Source organism: Rhododendron vialii, chromosome 8a, assembly GCF_030253575.1.
Source record: "Rhododendron vialii isolate Sample 1 chromosome 8a, ASM3025357v1".
In the NCBI taxonomy this organism is placed as follows: domain Eukaryota; kingdom Viridiplantae; phylum Streptophyta; class Magnoliopsida; order Ericales; family Ericaceae; genus Rhododendron; species Rhododendron vialii.
Window position 1 is genome coordinate 19,482,849 of NC_080564.1, and position 6,916 is coordinate 19,489,764.

The 6,916-nt window shown below is 34.3% G+C and overlaps 1 long non-coding RNA gene across 1 annotated transcript; it reads left to right on the plus strand.

Moving 5' to 3' along the window:
- Positions 1-535: 535 nt before the first annotated feature.
- Positions 536-2,415, plus strand: LOC131298486 (uncharacterized). Its single transcript, XR_009190520.1, has 3 exons — positions 536-599; positions 1,681-1,749; positions 2,364-2,415. It is a non-coding gene; the product is annotated as an uncharacterized LOC131298486 (long non-coding RNA).
- The last annotated feature ends 4,501 nt before the right edge of the window (positions 2,416-6,916 follow it).

Genomic DNA, 6,916 nt, shown 5'->3' on the forward strand with positions numbered 1-6,916 from the left:
TCCCGGTCTTACCGGATATTATGCTAACAACGATCTAGCTCTAGGCTTGAGGTTTTCAATCTTATTTGAAGGCAACGTTATTGGCTAAGCACTCCCCATTCGACTCAAAATCCTACTCTCCATTCAAATATATCATACATTGTATTTTTTTAATTAAGTAAATTCAGTTTTAAAAAAATATTTTTTTAAATATTTAAATACTTTTAAGATTAAATAAATTTATTTTCTCACAATTAATGATTAATATGTATGTAATACCCGTCCCGGATATTTCGGTATTTTAATTACTTTTAATTGAATTATGGTTTAAATCGTAAACAATAGAACTTGCGAGGGTCCTGTGTGTGATTTGTGGTTGGAATATAAGTTAGCAATTGGTTTCGCTTGCACACGATAATTATTTTATAGGTTTACAAATATCGTGGGGGAGATATTTCTCCCCATTCGTATCCCTTGCGTAGAGAGAGAGAGAGAGAGAGAGAGAGAGAGAGAGAGAGAGAGAGAGAGAGAGAGAGAGAGAGAGAGAGAAGCGGCAGAGGGAAGGAGAAGAAGGAAAAAAAAACCTAGGTGCAGGGCTGTTCTTCACGAAATTATTCAAGGTACCTAGAAAGCTTGTTAATTTCTGGTATTTTTACTGAAGGTTTATTAGTGTGTCTATTGTATCGTGTTAAAGTTTCAGAATTTTCGGAAAAGTTTAGAAAAAGATAAAAATCATAAAGCTAACTTTGCTCACGATCCTATTTTTTTGCAGACAGCTTACAGAGCTGTGTCTTTCATCAATTTTTTTATAATTAAACTATCCTCTTGATTATGGGTCCTTATGAGTCTGAAAGATTGATAAACTGTTGATATTTTGGCATTGGAATTACTGAAAAGTATTAAGTATTCAATTTTTAATGAATTTTCAAACACAGACTGTTCTGCTGGAAATTGTGCTTCGCTGCACAGAATTTTTGAGTTTGGAGGTGATTTTGACTAGGTTCTTTTATTGTGAAAAATCTGAGAAAAATTAGAGATAAACTTTGAGATGTTGTTATGATCTCTACCAAATTTCAGGTCATTTTGTTTCATGGTCTAAGTTTGAAGGATTTTAAAAGTTGGTGTGTCCCTACTGAATTTTGTATTTGCTGCACTGACACATTTTGGGAAAATGGTCATATCTTTTAACTCGAGTATCGGGTTTGAGCACGGGTTTTTGATTCTAAAACTAGACTCGTATGGCTTTCGGAATATGTGAGGGTTGTGGCTTAGTTTGTAGCAGGTTAAATCAGTTTTTGATTTGAAATTGATAGACGTGCAGAATCTATGATTTTGGACAGGTTATTGTATAACTTTGGACGGACATAACTTTGTCGTTCGGACTCCGTTTTTAACAAATTTTATATCAAAATTAATGTACCGAAAGTCTACTTTCTAATGGTGGTGGTCTCGTGATCTGGTTTTAACCCTATAATAGTTATAGGCAGAATACGACAGGTTGTTCGTAGATTTTAAACCAAATGTAGAGGTTATATGGTGTTTGAGTGCTACGTTTGTTTAGGGACACTTCTAAACCTTTGAGATGGACATGCTAGTATGCGTTAAGCATCTTTAATCTATTTTTGGTGTTATAGATTGTTGTTAGGAGTTGGTTTTGACGTTTAAGCGTTCAATAAATTGATATGGTTAACTTGTGGTTAGGTGTCAAGCCGGTCAATTGGGAGGTGCCAAAACCATAAGTTTAGCGTATCTCGGTCGATACAAAGGTGAGTGTGTTTGATTTGATTCTACTCAATATAATATCATTGTGGTGGTAAGTATATATCTTGCTAATGGTATTTTAGTTTTCGATATGATTAGCGTTATATAGATAATGCGGTGGAGGTGATTGTATATCAATGATATCATGCTAATTGAGGTTTAGCTATTGATATGGATATATATGGTGGAGATTGTATATCATGCTATATGTTGTTTTAGCTAATGGTATGCATGCTTGTTGTATGTTGATTGTACCCACGAAAGGATTGTGGAGTGAGTCACGCCATGTCGTATGTCATTCCGTCTAATTAACGGAGGTTGGGAGTATGGTTTGCGGGACACAATGCCTTGGGGTACATGGGAATGTGACAGACGTGTCACTGCATGCTTGGGTGATTTATATTTATGTTGTTGTTGGTTCAGTACTATTGTTGTGTGGTTGTTTATTAGATAATACTGCTGTGTTTGGAGGATGTGGTGGTTATAACTGTTGTATACATTCTAATATTTCAGTTATATTGGTTATGTGTATTCATATTGACATTCCTTCTGGTATTGTGGTATTATATTGAGCATTTCTATATCTCACACACTCTGGCTTTCCTTTTTGGTCTACCAAGTAGCAGGTTGCTTAGAGTGGGTCCACTACCGGTCGTCGTGTTGAGGTGTTGAGGTATTTTGCTAGCGTCAGGTGGGGTTTTGGTTGCGTTGTTGTGGAGTGCCTTAGCTGATACAGAACTTTACTTGTAAGGAGTTGTAGCTAAGGATAGTTAAAGTTTTTAAATTGTATGGGTTGTAATTATTTTTGGTCGATGGTTGGTGTTCTATTTGAGGTTAGCCTTGGACGTTGTGAATGGTCGAGTTGTTTTAGGTGGTTGATGATGAAATTGGTTTGTTCAAGTTGTAAGTAAGTCGTCGGTGGATGTGTTGAAGTATAGAATTTTTAAAGTGCTATAATGCAGATGTTGTTTCTTGGTTGTGCGAGGTTAAAGTTGGTTGGTCAATACGTTGACTCATTTTTATGTTAAGGTGATAAGTCTTCCGCTGGGTGTTTAGTTCTGACAGGTTGTGATGTGTGATTTGGTCTTCTGTGTGGAATGCCACGTGGTCGCGCCGACTCGGGCCTACTTTGGGTGCCGTTTGCGGGGCGGGGCGTGACAATGTATTTATTCTATTTGTAATGAAATTAACCTAATTTGTCCATTAAATTAATAAACCGGAGGCAATTAAGTTATTTTACATCTTATCCCATCATATCCACCCTCCAAATTCCCCTTCTCAAAAAATTATCCAAACACTAGATATACAAATCCACCCTTCTTAGAAGTAGGCCCACCCTCATTACATATCCACCCTCATTCTATATTCACTCAAAATAAATCCGCCATCCAAACGGCCCGTTATAGGGAACAAACCCAACCCATTTATTAATTGGGTCAAAATAAATCAAAACCCATTTAACCCATCCCTGAGACAACGGATTATAGGAATAACCCAACAGAGAAAAGCTTTGTTGATTTCATTCTTTCTCTCTCTCTAATCATCCTTTGTCCAAAATCTCTCTTATATTCTCCTTTCATCGGAATTTAATACTCGAAATTCGCTCTCTCGAATCTCAGAGGAATATCGTTCACTTCTTGTTATTGTTCTTATCAATTTCTCTATAATTTTATATATTTATTTATGGTTTTATTTCAAATTGACAATAATTCCCTAATCGTAGTTATAACAATTTCAAATGACGAAGATCTTGTTCCAAAGTCAATTTGTGTGAGAGTATTTTGGATTTCTTTATTCATTTTTTTACGTTTCATGCTAAATTTTTTTATCTTGAGAGAAATTTATGAATTGTTCTAACAATTTTTAGGTTAGGATTACATGGCAGTTCTATTTAGCGTACATGGGCAATTTCGTCATCTATATTATATAACAGGACGATTTTCTATTAAAATGTCTATTCATACAAACAGAGCATTATCTACAACCGTTCGATCTTACTTCCTATTAACTTTGTAGCCGTCGGATCGAATGAATATTTCCTAATGTATAAATCTACAATAATGTAAATGTTTTCCAAACTTCCAGATTATGTACACTGCTATAATCCGCCAAAATTGTATATTCCGGAAAGGCATGATTGTATAATCCTAATGCTAATTGTTAAATTAGCCAATTTTCAGGAAAGGCATGATTGTCTACAATGTCTATTCATACAAACAAAGCACCCTCTACAACCGTTCGATCATACTTCCTATTAACTTTGTAGCTGTCGGATCGAATGAATATTTCCTAATGTATAAATCTACAATAATGTAAATATTTTCCAAACTTCCAGATTATGTACACTGCTATAATCCGCCAAAATTGTATATTCCGGAAAGGCATGATTGTATAATCCTAATGCTAATTGTATAATTAGCCAATTTTCAGGAAAGGCATGATTGTTTAATCAGCCAATATTGTATAATCCTAATCCTAATGCTATATTCCGAAAATTAATTCAATCATGCCTTTCTTTTATTGACTAATCATAATCCTAATCTCAACTCTTTTTTTTATTGACTAATAATATTCCGGAAATTAGTGACTAATCCTAATGCTATAATCAACTAAAATTTGAAATAAAAATAATGAAATTTATATAATATGACAAGAAAGTTTTCTACCAAATCCTGATATCCTGATTTGTAGTGAGGGTAAAAAAAAAAAAAAAACTTAATTTATCCCTCGGTTAAATTAAGACTTGTCGTTGATTGACTTAAAGATCTGATTGCCGTTGATTGACTTAAAGATCCGATTGCCTATTGTAATGATTTTCGATTGTAATGACTTACTTTTTTTCTATCCAATTTACCTATTGCCGATTGTAATGATTTCCGAAATTGCCGATTGTAGTTGATTGTAATGATTTCCGAAATTGCCGATTGTAGTTGATTTGGGTGTAATTAAAGACTTGATTGTAAAGACTTGCCATTGATTGGGTGAGTATTTCCGAAATATAAATGTGTGATTTATAAATTTGCCGTTGATTGGGTGAGTGCTATAATGGAAATACAAATCGGGTAAGGCAAATTTGCCGTTGATTGAACAATACAAATTGGGTGAAACAAATTTATCTTTCTCTCTCTTCCTAATCGTTTCTCTTTCTCTCTCTCTCCCTAAATGTTTCTCCCTGACTCTCGCCCTCTCTCCAATTCTCTCACCATAGGTATGGTTTTTTACTTCGTTTTTTTTCCAGTTCTTCATGTTTTTTTTTTATCTCCCTCTCTCTCCCTAATCGTTTCTCTTTCTCTCTCTCTCCCTAAACGTTTTCTTTCCAGTTCTCTTTTCCGTCTCCCTGACTATCGCCCTCTCTCCAATTCTCTCACCACAGGTATGTCTCTTTACTTCGTTTTTTTCTAGTTCTTCATTTTTTTTTCCCGGTTCAATTTGTTAAGTTCAACTCCAAAAAAATTCGATTACGCTCGGTTCAAATTGGAGTGACGGCTGTACTGAGTATAATGTTTGAATCTTTTTTTTTTTGGGAACATACAAGGAGGGAGAGGGTTTCCATTCGAGCAATCCAAAAGTGCATTGGTAATGAAGAAGTTCATTCTATAGGATTGAATGAAGAAGTTTTTTTTTTTACCCTCATAGTAAATCAGGATTTGGTAAAAGTTTAATCATGATTGCCCTCACATAATGATTTTACTTTTTTTCTATCCATTTAGTTATGAAATTCTACAACTTTCAAATTATTTGTCGTCATCAAAATCGTGCATAGCACGGGTCTTATGAGATTCCCAAATGGGATAATAAGTAACACAATTGAACAAAAATGTCTATTCATACATTACTCAAACTATTGGTACATCAGTGTTTTTTGATTTGATCAAGATTTATGCGTTCGAGTTTGTTCTATGCGTCTTAGTTGGTCTCTTTCAAGCAAGGTAATCTTGTGATTGATCTCATAATCTCCATATATGTATATAGGTATCCACTGATCAAAAAATTGTTTAACGGATAGGCTCACTTATAAGAAACTTTTAAAAAAAGAAGATTTACAGCTAATCATTTCATTCTTAATTTATGAAATTTCTAATAGAGAGATGGTTAGTTTGTTCTTAGAGGCATTCAACGGGGAGATCATGTGCAACCAAAGTGAGTGTGATTTACATAACTTTTCTATGATTTTACTTTCTTACGTATCCAAAAAAAATTCATGGATTTCTGTGGTTTTAGACGTCGTTTACAGATTTGCTAAGGAATTCTTCTGGGCACACCAAACATCAACCAAGGTAATGACATGAATTTAATCTATTGTAATGTTTGCTCACGCGATGTGTGATTTTTCCCTAATCTTAATTTGATTTTTGCCTAATCTTAATTTGGTACAAGCTTTTGTTAACTGGGAACGGGCTTTCTCTATTATCTATTGACAGATATCAATGTTTGGATTGCCCTAATCATAATCGCTTTCTGGGGACACATCGTAGGCAAGAAAAATGGTATACAACCATATATTTTTGTCATTTTATTATTATTGATTTTTTTACCTATCCAAAATCAATATAGATTTTTTGTTTGCATTGATGTTTGGATGGTGTTTTTTATTTTATCAAAGTTTTATACATTTGAGTTTGTGCATACAGAAGTTAGAAATTGAAAAATTACTTGCTCTTCACTTGCTGATTCAAGTTAAACAGGTCAATAAACTTGTTTGGGTTATTATTTTCCGCAAAGTTGAATTCATTGGGTAGGGGTTGATATATTTGGTTGAATGTCCAGTATTTGTTTGAATCGTTCAAGCCGTATCTTTAGACACGGGCATCCACTAGTTCTAGTATAATAGGGCAATTTGTCACTTTAAATTATATAATTGGGTTATGGGGCGGGTGGGTTTGGTTTAAAATAATTTGGTCGGGCTGGGTATGGATAATGGTCTAATAGCTAGTTTGGTTGTAAACAAGTCAATGTATGTTAGCCGATAGACATATTGGAGTGGATAACAAATGTTATGCGATGTCTCTCCGAAATAATATCCACAAAAGTCACATAATGAGACGAAAAAAACAAGCCAATGAAACCACAAGCTTCTGCCACTAAGAGCATTTGCAATGTAATAATCAAAATTGGATAACCAAAAGTTGCCACATCATCTTTTGGTTATCCATTAAAGATATTGCTAAGGTTAGCA